Here is a 17,346-nt window from a genome sequence, read left to right on the forward strand (position 1 = left end):
CCCCGACCTCTCCAGGGATGGGCTGCGCGCCCCGCCCTCGCCCAGAGTCTTCCCGGGATTGGCTGCGCGCCCGCCCTCGCCCAGAGTCTTCCCGGGATTGGCTGCGTGCCCCGCCCTCGCCCAGAGTCTTCCCGGGATTGGCTGCGCGCTCCGCCCTCGCCCAGAGTCTTCCCGGGATTGGCTGCGCGCCCCGTGGCCCTCCCCTTTCCGCCCCGCCCCGCGCCACCTCTCTGATTTGTGCGCGGGGTGCCGGTCTCCGGCCTCTTTGTCCGCTGGAGTTGCGCGGTGAGTGGGTCTTCAGCCTTCGGCTTTCGGTCTCGGGAGGGGAGGGCGCCCGGTCGGCCCGCGGGCCCGGTTAGGGGCTGGGGTCGCCTCGCGTCCCCTCGAGCTTTGCCCGTCCCGAGCTCCTCTGCTCCCGGCGGCCAGAACGGAGGGGTAGAGCAGTCCTCGGCGGCCCGGGGGGCGGGCGGCCGTGCCCGTCTCGGGGCCGCGCGAGGCACAGGCGCCGCGCCCAGCGGAGCAGCCGGAGGTTTCCGGGCAGGTCTGGGCACCAGAACAGTTTTGTGCTTCGCTTCGCCAGGTTTGTAGCAGATCTCAGGCGAGCCACATGTGCGGCGACAGGAACCCAACCCCGGCCGACCTGGAGCTCCAAGATTTCGTCTCCTGCGTCTGCGGAAGTGCGGCGGCCTCATAAACAGCAAAGGTGTGTTCCTAAGTGGGATGAAATGACCCAGCCCCGAGCACGTGGTCAGTATTTGTCGCCAAGGCCCGAATCCGGCTCTCCCTTACCTGGAAGGAAACATCCATGCAGGGGGCTCACCAAACGAAACAGCTGTTTCTAGTGAAGCAGAGATCCACGGGGTTATTGAGAGCAATGCGGGAAATAGTAGTGAACTCTGTAAAAATGAAAGAGAAAAAAAAAAAAAAATCCCAAAGTGCCCTTTCCTGTGCCCTTTTAAGGTTGATCCAGTGCTTTAAGAGGCTAACACAGAAGGGTAAAGTAAGTCTCCATAAAACCCAGAGAAGAGACTGAAAATCTCCTCTTTGGATCCTGTCTGGAGTCACACCTGATCCAGAAAAAATTTTGTTAGAACTGAGCGCCTCTGTAATTTTCTTGACACAGTTTATAGAACAAGCGATACATTTCAGTTGTTTTTAAAACATCATTTTAAAACTTTTCTTTCTATAGGTTGACAACTACAGGTACAAGCCATTGAAGCTGGGATGTCCTGATGCTGGTATTTCAATTGTTAGACCTACTATCCTTTCAGTTACAATAAGAAAATGCCTCTAATACGAGTACTAACTTGTAGCAACCACATGTCCATGCAGTGCCACAGGAACTAGAGCAGCAGGACAAGGCTGGTGGCAACAGGGCAGTATAGCAGTGTTTCATGTTCATCTTTTAATTTAATTCTCATAATTCGGAGGTTGATTTTGTTCTCCCATTTCACATATAAAGAAATGGATTAGGGGTAAATCAAGTTTCACAGAATGTGAGTATCTCTGAATGAGAGGCTTCATATGACTTCTGGAAAGTCACTTGTCTCTTGAGATTTGGTGTCCTGGTTTAACAGTTAAAAGAATTTAAGCAAACTAGGAAAGGACCACAGTAGAGCTGTTAAGAATATAAGCTCTTCGTATTCATTGCATTGAACCTAAGAAGGTTCACAAAATTGGGCACAAAAGGGTATGTGTCAGCATATTCTGTGTGTGTGTATGTAGCATAAGGAAGTGTAAAGGGTTTTAAAAGGACACAGTGGTACAAGTTTTGGAGGTGATGAAAAGTTTTCATGTGGGAGAAAACAGTCAAGCAAGTTCACGCCTGTTAACCAGTCTGCTGCATGTCTAGCAATTGAGGTCTCATTACTCTGTAAGTTAGTTAAAAGTGACTGATTATCCAGAACTTCTAAATAAAAGTATTTAATATTTATCTTGGAGTCATTCTTTTTTTTTTTTTTTTTTTTTTTTTTGAGACGGAGTTTCGCTCTTGTTACCCACGCTGGAGTGCAATGGCGCTTCTTAATTCATAGCATTGTTCTTGCCTTTTTATCTAAACTTTGACATTCCATATTGCAAAGTCTAGCCTCATAAGTCTAGGTAATTGCTCATAAGTTTATATATAATGTTGAATTGTAATCCCCAATGTTGGAGGAGGGGCGGCCTGGTGGGAGGTGGTAGGATCAAAAGGGTGGGTTTCCCTTTTGCTGTTTTTGTGATAGTGACTTCTCACAAGATATAGTTTAGATGTGAAATGTGTCTGGGGCAGTGTCTCATGCCTGTAATCCCAGTACTTTTGAAGACTATCTTGGGCAGTATATATAGTAAGACCTTGTCTCTACAAAAAACGAGGCAGGATTGCTTGAGCCCAAGTAGTCAAGGCAGTGGTGAGCCATGATCTTGCCACTGCACTCCCACCTAAGTTACAGCGAGACCCTGCCTCAAAAACTAATCAAAGTAAAGGTTATGCAATTGCAACATGTTGTCTCAAGGCAGAGGCACAAGAAAGGGTTCAGATTAAATGTGTGGCACCTCCCCCTACTTCCTCCTGCTCTGACCATGTGTGTCCTCTTAGTTATCCCTCATAAGTTTCCTGAAGCCTCTGCAGCCATGCTCCCTGTACAGCCCGCTGAACCAGGAGACACTTAAACCTTTACTTTATACATAACCCAGTCTCAGTTCTTTATAGCAGTGTGAGCACAGACTAGTACTAAAAATATATAAAAGTGTTAACTAGCCATAATTGCTAAGGGAGAAGGGGTAAGAAAAGAGAGTGCATGTGTTTGCAGTGAATGGGAGGCATTTAAGAACATGGCCAGCAAGGGAGGCCTCACTCAACATGGGAGAGCTGAGGGAGATGCCTTATATGTAGTTGACGGAAGAGCATTCTAGGCAGACAGATGGAAAACAAGTGCAAAGTCCCCGCGTTGTGTCTCAAGGTTTAGAGAAGCAAAGTGAAGCTGTAGAGAAGTGCCCTTAAGGGGAGAAGGACATGTCTGTATGTAGTGGTGCAGAGGTGGTTATTTTCAAATTACTGTAAAATGTTAACATGCCTCTGACCTTCAGGGCTCTGATTGTTTAACTGGAATGCGCCCTATTTCCTTACACTTTGCTGCTCTTAACCTGACTTTTCTCTGACCACCATCAGCCCTTCCTAAGTGCCCTTGACTTTCTTCAGCATCCCATAATGGCCCTGTAACCTCAGAACTACATTGTGCATTGCCTGTGAACTTGGCTAACTGCCTCTGCTTCTCCATTCTGTAAAGTCCACCTTGGTTCTCATCATTATGGTCTAGTCAGGTGCAATTCAGTTTGATAACAGTAATTGCACAATTGAGTTGGATTTATATATAGCATTCAAGTAAGTGGCTTACAGTCCCCTTCTAACGGCAGCATAATGTTGAGCCTAGGTTCAAATCTCTTTACGTGTGATTTTTTTTTTAAGACTGGGTTTTGCTCTTGTTCCCCAGGCTGGAGTGCAGTGGTGCAGTCTTGGCTTACTGCCAAACTCAGCCTCCCAAGTAGCTGGGATTACAGGCACTGGCCACCACACCAGCTAATTTTTAGTAGAGACACGGTTTTACCATGTTGGCCAGGCTGGTCTCAAACTCATGACCTCAGGTGATCCACCCTCCTCACCCTCCCAGTGCTGCCACCCACTCGTGGAGGGGACAGACTGAACAACAGAAGACCTTGGACAAGGTAAGGTCCTGGGACCCTACCCAAGGCAGGCCCGTCTCCAGATGGAAGGGGAGCCTGAGTACCTCCCAGGGTCTCCACAGGTAGACTCTCCAGGCTAGGGAGGGAATGTAATAAATTCTGTGTGAGTGAGTAAATGTGGAATTCAAGGGCCTGTCCTTGATTTTCCAGTCTGTGGCTCCACGGTGAAAATTGCAAGTGGTCCCTTACTTGTGATTCTGTGGTGACCTCATAAGGCTTAGGGCAGCATGGGGCCAGGCTCAGTTCCAGCCGGGTGTTTATACTGACCTGCCTGCCAATGCTAAGAGGCTCCTAAAGTTCCCATGAGGGACATAGCCAGGCGGGCACCTGAGTGGTCCCTAACAGGACAACCCCTCCCTTTGGACTGTCTCATGCCACGGGTCAAGGAGAGGACATAAGCCATGGGGAAGGGCCAGTCAAAACCCACCGTCCTAGACTATATGATCAAAAACTTCAGGAAGGGCTTCTCTGGAGATTATGGGGTAAAAATGACTCTGGGGAAACTAAAAACTATTTGTGAGGTGGAATGGCTAACATTCAATGTTGGCTGGCCATCTGAGGGGACCTTAGATGTTCCCCACAGTACGAGCTGTTTGGAAGCCTGTCACCAGCAATCCTGGACACCCAGACCAATTCCCTTACATTGACTCCTGGTTAGAAGTAGCTCAGCCTCTCTTATCCTGGGTTTGATTCTGCACTGGTAGAAAGGGACAATGGAAGGTTTTCGTGGCTCAAGTTACCAAAGGACCCAGAAAGCCCATCCACCAAGGCAAGCCTGAGAAGGAGCTTCCACCGCCACCCTACATCCCCCCTGACAACCCCATCGGCCCCCACTCCCCTGAGCTTGCCTGAGACACCCCCCTGTTGGTGGAAACCGCGGAGGCCAGTGCAGCCGGCCCAGAGCCCCAGTGCCCTGGGACTCGCCAGTAGCTTATGGTCTTCGCAACCAGCCCTTCAAATGCCTCTATGGGAGATTCGAGGCCCCTCCACAGTCATGCATGATGGGACGGTTGAACCTGGGAGGCCCATTCTCTATTACCAACCCTTCAGTATCACAGACCTCCTGAACTGGAAACACCATACTTTGGCATATTTGGAGAAGCCCCAAGCCCTAATTGACCTTCTGGAATCCATCTTCCAGATACATCAGCCCACTTGGGATGACTGCCACCAGCTCCTCCTCACACTTTTCAATACAGAGGAGTGGAGACTTATTTTAACCAAGGCACAAAAGTGGCTTGAAGAGCAGACCCCAGTGAGAGCCCTTGACAGGCTGATGGGCAGTAGAAGCCATGCTGGATATTAAGCCAAATTGGGACTTTAACAGTGAGGCAGGGAGGGCCTCCCTTCAGTGCTACCAGGAGGCCCTCAGAAGAGTCTGGGAAGGGGCAAGGGAGCCAACCAACATGTCAAAAACCGCAGCAGTCACTCAAAAGCCAGATGAGTCCCCTGGTGACTTCTGTGAGCAATTTTGGGAGGCCTTCCGGATATACAGTCTGTTTGATCCAGAAGTGCCAGAAAAAGTGCGGATGGTCGATGCCACCTCTGTTGCCCAGTCAGCTCCAGACATTTGGCAGAAAGCTACTGAAAGTGGAGGGCTGGCCAGGCACAGTTGCTCACGCCTATAATCCCAGCACTTTGGGAGGCTGAGGCGGGTGGATCACGAGGTCAAGGGATCACGACCATCCTGGTCAACACAGTGAAACCCCATCTCTACTAAAAATACAAAAAAATAGCTGGGCATGGTGGTGCGTGCCTGTAATCCCAGCTACTCAGGAGGCTGAGGCAGGAGAATTGCCTGAACCCAGGAGGCGGAGGTTGCGGTGAGCCGAGATCGCGCCATTGCACACCAGCCTGGGTAACAAGAGCAAAACTCCGTCTCAAAAAAAAAAAAAAAAAAAAAAAAAGTGGAGGGCTTTGCAGGAATGAAGCCACCCAACTGCTGGAAGTCACCAGCAAAGTTTACGTTAACTGAGATCTGCAGGCACAGACAGAGGGAGAGAAGCGGATGAAACAGTCACCCTCCTGGCAGCAGCTTTCAGCCAGCCAGTCCCACCCGAAGACCAGGTCCCCCTTGTAAAGGGGGGAAGCCCGAATTCCACCCCCCTTCCCCCGTCTTGCAGGCGGACCAGTGTGCCTACTGCAAAGAGTTGGGACATTGGAAAAATGAGTGCCCCAAGAGAATGGCCCTGAATAGGGCCCTACCCAAAGGGAAGGTGAAGTACCAGCCAGAGCCTAACGAAGCCCACCTGATCAGCTTGGCTGGCATGGATTCAGAGTAGGACAGGCTGGGCTCCATAAAACTTGGCCACGTGAGCCCATGGTTAAAATGAGTTGGGGGGCCACCTAATGACTTATGGTAGACACCGGTACAGAGTATTCGGTTGTTACCACCCTGGTTGCCACATTTGGTAACAAAAAGGCCACCATAACTGGAGCAACAGGAAATCAAGTGGAGCCCCAGCCATTCTGTCAAACCCAGATGTGCCAACTAGGGGGTCACCAGATATGTCATGAGTTCCTCTACCTCCTGGAATGTCCCATACCCCTCCTAGGGAGAGACTTACTAAGAAAACTGAACAAGGGGGATCGGCGAGCCTGACTTTAGGCTGGCCCAGAAAAGGTCTGGTTCTGACAGTCACACTCCCACATGAAGATGAGTGGAAGCTGCACACTGTTGAGGAGTCAGAAAAAAACCCACTGGAATTACTGAACACCTTCCCTGCAGCAAGGGAGGAGACAAACCCTCTGGGAATGGCTAAGGCCCATGCACCACTGATAATTGACTTAAAGCCTGGGGCCCTTCCAGTGAGGCAGAGACAATACTTGATACCCTGAAAGGCCCAGCTCAGAATCGAGGAGCACATTTTGTGACTCAGAAAGGAGGCGATCTTAGTCGCATGCCAGTCTCCTTGGAACACTCCCTTGTTGCTGGTAAAGAAACCTGGTGGGGGAGGGTACAGCCTAGTACAGGACCTGAGAGCAGTTAACAGTGCTACAATCACTCTACACCCGGTGGTCCTTAACCCATACGCCCTCTTGAGTCAACTTCCCCCTGAGGCAGAGTGGTTTACCTGACTAGACTTAAAAGATGCCTTCTTCTGCTTACGATTGGCACCAAGAAGCCAACCACTCTTTGTCTTCAAATGGGAGGACTCCCAGACATGGAGAAGGATGCAACTGACCTGGACCAGCCCCAGGGGTTCAGAAACTCCCTCATGCTGTTTGGGGAGGTGCTTCCCTCAGATCTAGCTGCCTTCCCATAGGAAGAACTCAACTGTATGCTAATACAGTATATAGAAGACCTTCTTGCCAGTGAAAAGCAAGAAGACTGCCAAGAAGGAACCAAGGCACTGCTGCAGCTTCTCACAGAGGCTCAGATTTGCAGGCAACAGGTACGGTACTTGGGATTTTTCATCATGCAAGGCCATTGGTCTCTGGGACCAGAAAGAAAGAGGGTAATCTATTCAGTGCCCACCCTGGATACTAAAAGAAAACTCCAGGAGTTCCTTGGGGTGGCAGGATTCTGCTGCATTTGGATCCCCGGCTTCTCAGAGATACCCAGACCCCTCTATGAAACACTGACTGGACCAGAACATGAACCCCTTGTGTGGGGTGACAGTCAAGAGGCAGCCTACCAGAAAATCAAAATGCTACTCAGAAGCACTCCAGCCCTGGGATTCCCAGATGTCACCCGAGAATTCAATGCATTCATTCAAGAAAAGAATAAAACAGCACTAGGGATCCTCACTCAGACTGTCGGGCCCTGGCAGAGGCCAGTGGCCTATCTGTCCAAATGACTGGACTCAGTAGCAGCAGGGTGCCCCTGCCTCCGAGCCCTAGCTGCCACAGTAATCCTAACAAAGGAAGCTGACAAATCAACCTTGGGCCAAACCATCCACACTAAGGTGCCTCACTCAGTATCAACCCTCATAAACAGCCAGGGGCATTGGTGGCTCTCAAACGCCCATTTAATCCACTGCCAGGGACTGCTCTGCAAAAACCCCCAAGTCACCATTGAGACTGTGCGTGGGCTCAATCCAGTCACATTCCTGCCCACGGAAGAAGGAACCCTGGACCATGACTGTGAGGAGATAGTGAATGAGGTCTTTGCAAGTTGTCCTGACCTCAGAGACTCCCCAATCCCAAAGGCTGACCTGGACCTCTTCACCAATGGAAATAGCTATGCCCATGATGGAGAGTGGTATGCAGGATAATGTGGTCACCACTGCTATCGAGGTGATCGAGGCTGCTTCCTTGCCCAGGGCTGGTGGGCACAGTGAGCTGAACTCTGTGCCCTCACCCAGGCCCTGTGTCATGCAGAAGGTAAAGTAGCCAACATCTACACCGATTCCAAGTATGCCCTTGCAACCATCCACATATACGGGGCAATATACAAAGGAGAGAGGGTTGTTAACAGCAGGAGGAAAGGAAGTTGAAAACAAAGAAGAACTCCTCAAATTCTTAGAAACAGTTTGGAAACCCAAGAAAGTAGCCGTTATACACTCCAAAGGCCACCACAAAGGAATGGACTTCGTTTCCATAGGAAACCGACTGGCTGACCAGAAGGCCAAAGCAGCTGCAATGCAAAAGAAACCGGTGCAGACCTCGGCCCATGTCTTAACAGTCACCCCCTGGTCCCACGACAACTTGAGGCCAGAGTACTCTGAAGAGGAAAACAAATGGGCACAGCAGGAGGGAACAGAGCAAAACATGGATGGATGGTGGCTGCTTCCTGAGAGAAGACCTATAGTACCTAAAAACCTGGTGCACGCTGTTGTCACTCAGTGCCAAACTCTCACTCACCTGGGTGAAACAGCCTTGGAAACCCTGCTCAGCAGGTACTACTACATTGCACACCTCCCTAAACTTTGCACTGCAGTGAGCAACCAGTGCCTGACCTGTGCTAAAAAGAACCCCTCACGGCGACCGAGACCTGCCCCTGGAGTACAGCAAATGGGAAGTTATTCCTTCGAAGATATAGAAGTGAACTTCACTAAAATCAAGCCGAGTAAAGGATACAAATATCTACTGGCCTTGTGTATACTTACTCAGGTTGGGCTGGGGCTCTCCCAACCGGAACTGAAAAAGCCTGAGAAGTGGTAAAGACTCTACTCCGGGAGATCATCCCTCAATATGGGTTTCCTCTCACCTTAGATACAGTGACAATGGACCTGCCTTTGTCGCAGAGATTATCCAAACTCTCATTGATGTGGTTAACATCAGACGGAAGCCGAACCCTGAAGGCCTCACTGGCAAAACGCTGCCAGGAGACTCAGGCTTCCTGGGTAGATATGCTTCCCTTGGCTCTACTGCAGTCAAGGTGTACACCGGGGCCCCACCGGCTACTCGCCCTTAGAAATCCTCTTTGGGAGACCCCCTCTCCTTAGTCAACAGAGTACGTAGGGACCTTAGACAGTTGGTGAAACAGAAGTACCTTCCTAATTACAGGCATTGGGAAGGGTCCTATCCCAGGTCAACTGACTTGTCACGGAAAGAGCACACATCTCTCTGACCAATCCGGTACACACCTTTCAACCCGGAGACCAGTTCTGGGTAAAAGACTGGAAAAAGGAGCCCCATCAGCCTATCTGGACAGGGCCCCACACTGTAATCCTAATCACCCCAACTGCTCTCAAAGTTGCAGGAGTCATCCCGTGGATCCACCACTCCAGGGCAAAGACGGTTCACCCGGATGTGTCGCCAGACGGTGGACTGCACACCCGAACCCTCAACACCCCCGAAAGTCACACTCCAGCGAGCCCCAACTCCTCCAGAACTCATTACCCGAGCCCCCATCAGAGACTCTCTAATGCCTAGGCTGCTGCTTTTACTCCCTACCCCTCCTCCCTCCAAGCAGTCTCTCACACCCAGCATGCCCAGGTGCATGCTGGATCAGAGGCATCTTCACTCCTTATTCCTATATGAAAGCCACCTGCTATGAAAAAGGCAGCCCTGTACTCTGCACCAGTCCTGATTCTACGACTTACTGGACGGGTAAAATGGCGAAGTCTGACTGCCCAGGTGCAGGTTACCACAGACGGGGTCAGGTCCAGTGCTGGACCTATTATACCTACTATGGAATGTCAGACGGCTCAGAGGTTCAAGTACAGACCCCAAGAAAGCAGATCCAAGAGGTTAAGAATTAACTTATTAAACTAGCCAGGGCTATACCTGAGCCCTATAGAAGCCTAAATCTCTCAGCAGTTAGAAGGCTTACACAGCCCTGAGAAACTGATGTCCAATTTGGCTCAAATTCTAAATACACCTCAGTATATGCAAGGAGAAACGAATCTCACTCACCCTTGCTGGTTATGCCTCCCCCTCCAGCAAGGAGTATTTATGGCTACTCTGGTCCCTGATGGTTGGAGCCTCTCCTGGACTGAGGCCAGCCGAGCAGCCTACTAGGACCGGTAGCCGAGAATGTACTCAGGTACATGTCCAAAGTCCTGAAGGGAACTTGCCAGTCGGCAATCTCTCAAACCTTCCTTGTACTACTAGTGTTAACCTCTCCAACATGAAGGTCCAGTGTACCCCCCCACCCCCACCGCCCTGGGTATCTTCTTTGTGTGTGGCAGACAGGCTTACACCTGTTTAGACAGAAATTAAACCCGAGTAAGTGTCCAAGCATTCTTAACCCTGGAAATCTCAGTTGCCACAGACCAAGAAATCGAAATGGCTCTAAACACTCACTATTGGTCCAAAAGGGCTGTATTGCTTTCCCTCCTGGTAGGAACTGGCATAGCAGCCAGAATAGGCATCACCACTTCAGCCCACTTCTTTCATAAACTGTCCCGGGAACTCAATGGGGACTTGCTCACAGCTGAAAAAAGGGGTACCTTCATCTTTTTGCAGGAAGAATGCAACAGCCCAACTGCTAGACCCTTGGGGGTATCGGCCACTAAACTCAACAACCAAACTTTAACAGGTGATGCTCCATATAGTTCATAAAAGAGCATCAAAGTGGGAATGAAGTGGGGAGCCTGTGGGAAATCCCGATTGCCCCACTAATCGCCACTGTCTGCTTCTTTACACTGGCTTTCTGCTTGTTGACTGGAAAGTCCTGCAGAAAATGGCATGCAGCTAAAACCTGAGCCACTTCCCCTTGCCACATACCTATAAAAACCATGTACTCCCTCAAGCCGGGGTCTAGACTTCTCCGTGTGAACTCTTCTGGGCCCACCATTGCAATAAACTGTGTTCCTCCAACACTCTGAGTGCCCTCTGGGTTTCTTGCCAAGCAAAATTTCTGCAACATTAGGTTCTATTAGTGGGTAATTAAAATGAGTTATCTGTGGTACATCAGACTACTTGATAAGTAGTAAGTACTCAGCAAATGATATATTAGTTGTTAGTACTATTTAATCATTTTCATAATACTGTGTAGTCATAATGTTAGAACAAGATGATGATACTTAGTATTTACATAATATTGGAATAGCTCTAATGTTCATTTAAGGGAGTATTTAACTACGGGCTAAGTACAATTCTAGGTATTGTAAGCAAGTCAGTGAACAAGTACAGGTATACAAAAATCTGAATATGATTGGTTGTGGTCACATAACCCATTGGCCACATTACAAATAATCAATAGCTGCATTTGGCTAGGGGCAGCACAGATTGGAACCTCAATATATAGAAAACCACCCCAGAGCCTTAACAGGTCCCAGCAAGTTCTGTCAGAAAAGGGAGTTCATTAGAAAGTGGGCCAAGAGAATGAGTTTTCTAGGTACTGTCATGATGAAAGGTGTAAAAACTAAGTGTTAAAAAAGCCTGAAGGTTCTAGCAAATAGTTGTGAAGAGTAATCACTGGTTTCACATAGCACTCCACGGAGTCCCATTGGTGATCTTTTGGCCCTTGAGTGACTTGGGCAGAGGCCCTGTAAGACATCCATGGCTGCCACACATCCACAGCTCAACAGCCACATGTGTCTAGGGGCAGCACAGATAGAAAGCATCTCCATTACTGCAAGGTTTTATTAGCAGTACTGTTGTAGACACTGGATGATGCAAGCACCTTTTCAGGAGAGAAAACCTGTCAGAATCTGGGAAGACAGGGTAGTAGTCTGAATAACCACCTCCAGAGATAATCAGGCCTAATCTCTGGAACCTGTAAATGTTACCTTGTTTGCAGATATTAATATAATTAGATTAAGGATCTCGAGATGAGGAGATTACCTTGGATAATCCTAGAGGGCTCTAAATGCGATCACAAGTTTCCTCATGAGAGGGAGCTCGAGGGAGATACACACACAGCAGATTTGAAGGTGCTGGCCTTGAAGACCGAGTGAAGCAGCCGCCAGGAGCTGGAAGGTGCCAAGGAACACACTCCCCCTGGGCGCCTCCTGAGGAGCATCATTTGATTTGGCTCAGTGAAACTGATTTCTGACTTCTGGCCTTCAGAACTGAGAATAAGTTGCTGTTGTTTTAAGCCACCAAGTTGTAATTTGTTACAGCAGCCTCTAAGATCACAAACGTAGCTGGGGCAGGAACCCCACCACCTCAGCCTGCCTCCACTGTTTTTTAAGTTTTATAGGTATGGCCACGAATTTAAAATTTATTTAGACTTTAATCGCAAGATACATGAGCATATGGCTAAAATATTTGGGATCAGCAGATACCTCCTAATAGAGCATTGTCAAACGTAATATAAGGAATCAATTTATGGTTTATTGGAAAGTCATTTATGCACACTTTTATCTATACGGTATAAGATACAACATTTCAAAAATTCAATAACTGAAGCAAATTAAGACACTAGAAAAAGCATTCTAATTATCATAATTTTTGCTCTGTGGGCTGTACAGCCTTGGCCAGCAGTGTCCTGGAGGGTATACAAACTGCTAAAGTGAGATAATGCTTTCATAACCCTCAGTTTTGGTTTGTGTTCTAAGAAATGTAAACTCGAATCTTTGGGCAAGAGAAGGTTCTCAAAATTTGGCACAAAGGGAGCATCTGTCAGCCTATTGGGTGTTTTTGGTGTATGTAGCATGAAATGTAAAAGAGGACTTAAAAGGACATAATGGTACTAGTGTTATTTAAAAAAAAAAAAAAAAAAGTCTATCGGCTAGGCACAGCCTGTAATCCCAGCTCTTTGGGAGACTGAGGCAGGGGGATTGCTTGTTGCTTGAGCCCAGGAGTTTGAGACTAGCCTGAGCAACAAAGCAAGACCCCATCTCTACAAAAAGCCAAAAGCTTAGCTGGGCACAATTGTCTAATCTACTTGAGAAGCTGAGGAGGGAGGATTGCTTGAGCCCACAAGTTCAAGACTGCAGTGAGCCATAACTGTCACTGCACTCCAGCCTGGGCAAGAGCAAGACCCTGACTCCACAAAAGTAGTACGACTAATGAAACCAGTCTTCCCAGGGTTAACTACCACAAGGCTCTGACTTAAGTCTTTGCCATTAGACTACACTAATACTGGTTCTAAATTATGGGATACTAGACTGAAACAGCATTATACTAGAGACTGGGAAGGAAACTGGGGCAAAGAGCCTAAGTATACTGAACTTAAAATTTGTTATGGGCTGGAATAACACATGGTTTACCTAGCTTCCTTAAACTAACATGTTAATTGACAAAAATATATCTGAAATCCTTTACATTTTCTAGGTTTATCAAAATTTCTTCTTCGTGAAATCATTTTTTTACCTTTTTTGTAAGAATATCTATATCAACTGACATGAATTACCTACGCTTTTTTATCAAAATGTTTTAGCAAAACCACCATTTGACTGGACCATAAAGTGTTTGAGGCTATTCATGGGCTCAAACATATTCAAGTAATTCAGGCTTCCTTTTAACGAATGCTGTTAGAGCTGAAGCATAGGATATGAAGGTCAAAACTCAGTCACTTGATACAGAGATTGTATATATTGTTTACTTGTTAATACCTTTTGAAACTTCTCAAACTATAGAATCTCATTCTCATGATAAAAGTTAAGATCAAAGTGAACCCTGTCTGTCTGCCCTTTAGTCTAAATCCTAGAGATGAAGTTTATATATAAAAATTCATTTAAAAGTGAAATTAGATTATATAAAAGTATTGTGAGATTCTGAACATACTCAGGACCTCACTTTCAGGTGGGTATGAAGAGTGAAAGAGAACAGTGTATTTTTATTTAACATTTAAACTGCCCACAATTCTTCATTGTTTCTTCTTAATTGAATCCCTGTTTCCAACATCTGAGCTCCATCTCCCACTCCCAAAAGAAGTTTCATTATTACAAGTTAAATATTTCTGTCAAGTATGGCCAATCTCACTCCTTTTGAGATGTGTCCATACAGAATAACAATTGCTAGCTCCCTGTTGAAGGTTTAACTGCTTTGCCTGCAGGTAATCTGATTATTCAAATGAGCTCACTTTGAAGAAATAAGGTAGAAATTCTCCTACGGTTAGTTCCTCACCATGAGATAACAATTTGCTCCTCCTAATAAACTTCTAGTTCCATCCTTTTTATCATATCCAGCTCTACAGGTTTCACGCTGTTTAAATCATGTACCTACAAAGGCCTGTGAAAAATGTTTGAAGATGCTGAGCTTGTTTCAGCCTGAAATTTCTCCAAGGCCAATGAAACAAAACAGGATCCTGCCCTGAATACACACACAGGCTGCAGGCTCCTGCTAAGCCCTATTTTGGTTTGGCCTCTATGGGATCTTCAACCACAATAGCAGGAGATAAAATCTTCCAGAAGCTTTCATCAGCTGCAAGTTTTCTTACAGACAGAACTTTCTGCTATTTTTCTTATAGTTAATTGGCTATTTGAAAAAAACAAATTTCTGGCCCTCAGCATTTAACTGGATTCTGTGGGTGACTGGATGACTGCTTTGCACATCACCATGGGTATCATCCATACCTTTAAAACTTGTTTTGTGCCAGTCACAAATTCTTGCTCTTGCTATTTCATCATCACTGGAAACTACTCTCTCTCTCTCTCTCTCTCTCTCTCTCACTGGAAACTACTCTCTCTCTCTCTCTCTCTCTCTCTCTCTCTCGATAGGGGCTTCCTCTGTCACCCAGGCTGGATGGAGTATAGTGGAGCAGTCATAGCTCACTGCAGCCTTGATACCTTGGACTCAAGTGATCCTCCCACCTTAGTCTCCTGAGTAGCTGGGACCACAGGTGTGCACCTGGCTAATTTTTTTTTTTTTTTTTTTTTTTTTTTTTTTTTTTTTTTGAGACGGAGTTTCGCTCTTGTTACCCAGGCTGGAGTGCAATGGCGCGATCTTGGCTCACCACAACCTCCGCCTCCTGGGTTCAGGCAATTCTCCTGCCTCAGCCTCCTGAGTAGCTGGGATTACAGGCACGCGCCACCATGCCCAGCTAATATTTTGTATTTTTAGTAGAGACGGGGTTTCACCATGTTGAGCAGGACGGTCTCGATCTCTTGACCTCGTGATCCACCCGCCTCGGCCTCCCAAAGTGCTGGGATTACAGGCTTGAGCCACCGCGCCCGGCCCTTGCTTTTGTTTTTTATAGAAATGGTGGTCTCCCTGTGTTGCCTAGGCCTGTCTTGAACTCGTGGGCTCAAGTGATCCTCCTGCCCCAGTCTCCCAAATTTCTGGGATTACAGGTGTGAGCCACTGGGCCCAGCTTTTAATTACTGCTTTTAACAGTTCTAACTGCTACTTGTCTTGGCTGTATAATCAGAGTGAGCCAGTTTGGAATTATGGTTTTTTGATTGCTGATAATTGATAGGGAGGCTCAAATGCAATATACCAAAATAGTCTATTTCAAGTGTCTCACTGGCATATTTATTTAACTTTAAATGAAGTTTAATATAAATTCTTTGCTCTAAGAGTCACCAATTTTAGGGTCAACAAAAGAATAATTCTATTCACATCTAAGAAAGTTAGCTGACAACCTTAAAGCTCTGTTGTAGCCAGCTGAAACATAACCTATTCCAGCAATTTCACAGGCTACACAGTGAAAAAATTGGTAAACATTTCAGCAGATGAGTACAAATAATATTTGGAGAAGCTGATAAAGATTTCAGTGCCATACCATCTTAGCCTTCTATTTTCCCATCTACAAAAGGGGCAAAAATAAATCAGCATTTTGTGAATAGGAAAATGATACATGAAATAGTTTAATTATATGCAGTCGGCACTGTCTCACACTAAAAGAACCTAAGATTTAAAAATCTAACAGTGAGTCAAGATCGTGCCACTGCACTCCAGCCTGGGCAACAGAGCGAGACTGTCTCAAAAAAAAGTCAATACATATTGTCATGTTCCTTTACTAGGGGAATCTCCATTACCTTTCCGGGAGGCTGATAGGGCTGATTAAAGTATTTGTATTAGAAAGGCACTTGAAGATGTAAACTTAAAGATGAAAACGAGATCTTACCCTATTTAAATTCTGCTTAGCAGAAAGAGCAGCAGCTAGAAATGGGCTGAGAACAACAGGAACCCACCATTTAACTAAGGCGGTTAATCCCCCAAAGCATGGTAACATACTGTACCGCACCCGCTAAAAGTGTGTTACCAACAGGACCACAAACAAGCTCGCCCACTGTTTTTAATGCAAATATCCCTTTCAAGATCGCAAACCCTTCAGTACACACTGCCTAATCCAGTCGCGCTTTACTACTCCGGGTTCCTCCCGCCAAATGGCAGCAAGGCCGCCGGGGCCCGCGGAGAAGGCCGGTGCGCGTGGGGGAAAGTAGAGCTGCCGCCGCTGCGTCAACCCAGCCCCCGGGCCGCGCCCACCTCTGCCCAGGGCACTGCGGGTCCTGCGGGTCCTGCGGGTCCCGGATTCCAGGCGAGGCAGCACTCAGCCTGCAGCTGCTCAGACCTCCTCTCCACGCCCCTGGCTCCAGGTCCGGAGCAGGAGGACGACTCCGGGGATTCCCGGCACGTTGAGGGGCGGGACCAAGACCCGCACCCTCGCGGGCGCTCTGAGCGCCCTTTGGCAGGCTGCGGCAACACTGGGAGCCGCGTCTGCCAATCAGCGGTTCGGGGCGGTCCTGGGCGCTTGCAATTGACCCAGCACCGGGAAGCTCGCGTTCCATTGGCCATTTTTCCGGTCCCAAGTCTCCCTCTCGGCCTGAATCCGCGTACCCTGCAGCGGGTCCAGGTGCCCACTGAGAGGCTGGAGAAAAGGAGAAGAAACGCCCAGCTTAGCTTTGGTTCCTTCTGCTGGAGCTCGGGCTGCCGGAAGAGTCCTAGACCTTCCCCCGTCGTCCCTTGGGCCCGTTTCATGCCCAGGTTCTGACATGGCCTGTCGCATTCTTAACCTCTGCCTTCTACCCTGTGTCCCACACAGACCCATCCTACGCAGGGAGAAGGCAGCGCCGCAGGGACATTGCTAAAATCAATATATTTATCTTAGAGCTTTCCAATCTTAATAACCTTATGTCTAGGTCTGTATAGTATACAATGAGCACATGTACCCCTGAATCTAAAATAAAATTTGACAAAATAAAATAAATTTAAAAGAATGCAATGCAAGATATATCCTCTTAGCAAATGTTTAAGTATACAGTATTATGTTTTGTTTTGTTTTTAGTATTCTGACTATTCATCCTTTGTCAAGTATATGTTGCAAATATTTTCTCCCATTTGGTTCCTTTTCATTGTTTTAATGATACCTTTTGAGGAAAACGTTAATTTTGAAATGTCCAA

General features: G+C 47.4%; 1 non-coding gene across 1 annotated transcript; it reads left to right on the forward strand.

Annotated features, from left to right (window-relative positions):
- Nucleotides 1–947: 947 nt before the first annotated feature.
- LOC120363825 (small nucleolar RNA SNORA26) lies at nt 948–1,069 on the forward strand. Its single transcript, XR_005579260.1, has one exon. It is a non-coding gene; the product is annotated as a small nucleolar RNA SNORA26 (small nucleolar RNA).
- Nucleotides 1,070–17,346: the final 16,277 nt, after the last annotated feature.

This window comes from Saimiri boliviensis, chromosome 3, assembly GCF_048565385.1.
Source record: "Saimiri boliviensis isolate mSaiBol1 chromosome 3, mSaiBol1.pri, whole genome shotgun sequence".
NCBI lineage: Eukaryota > Metazoa > Chordata > Mammalia > Primates > Cebidae > Saimiri > Saimiri boliviensis.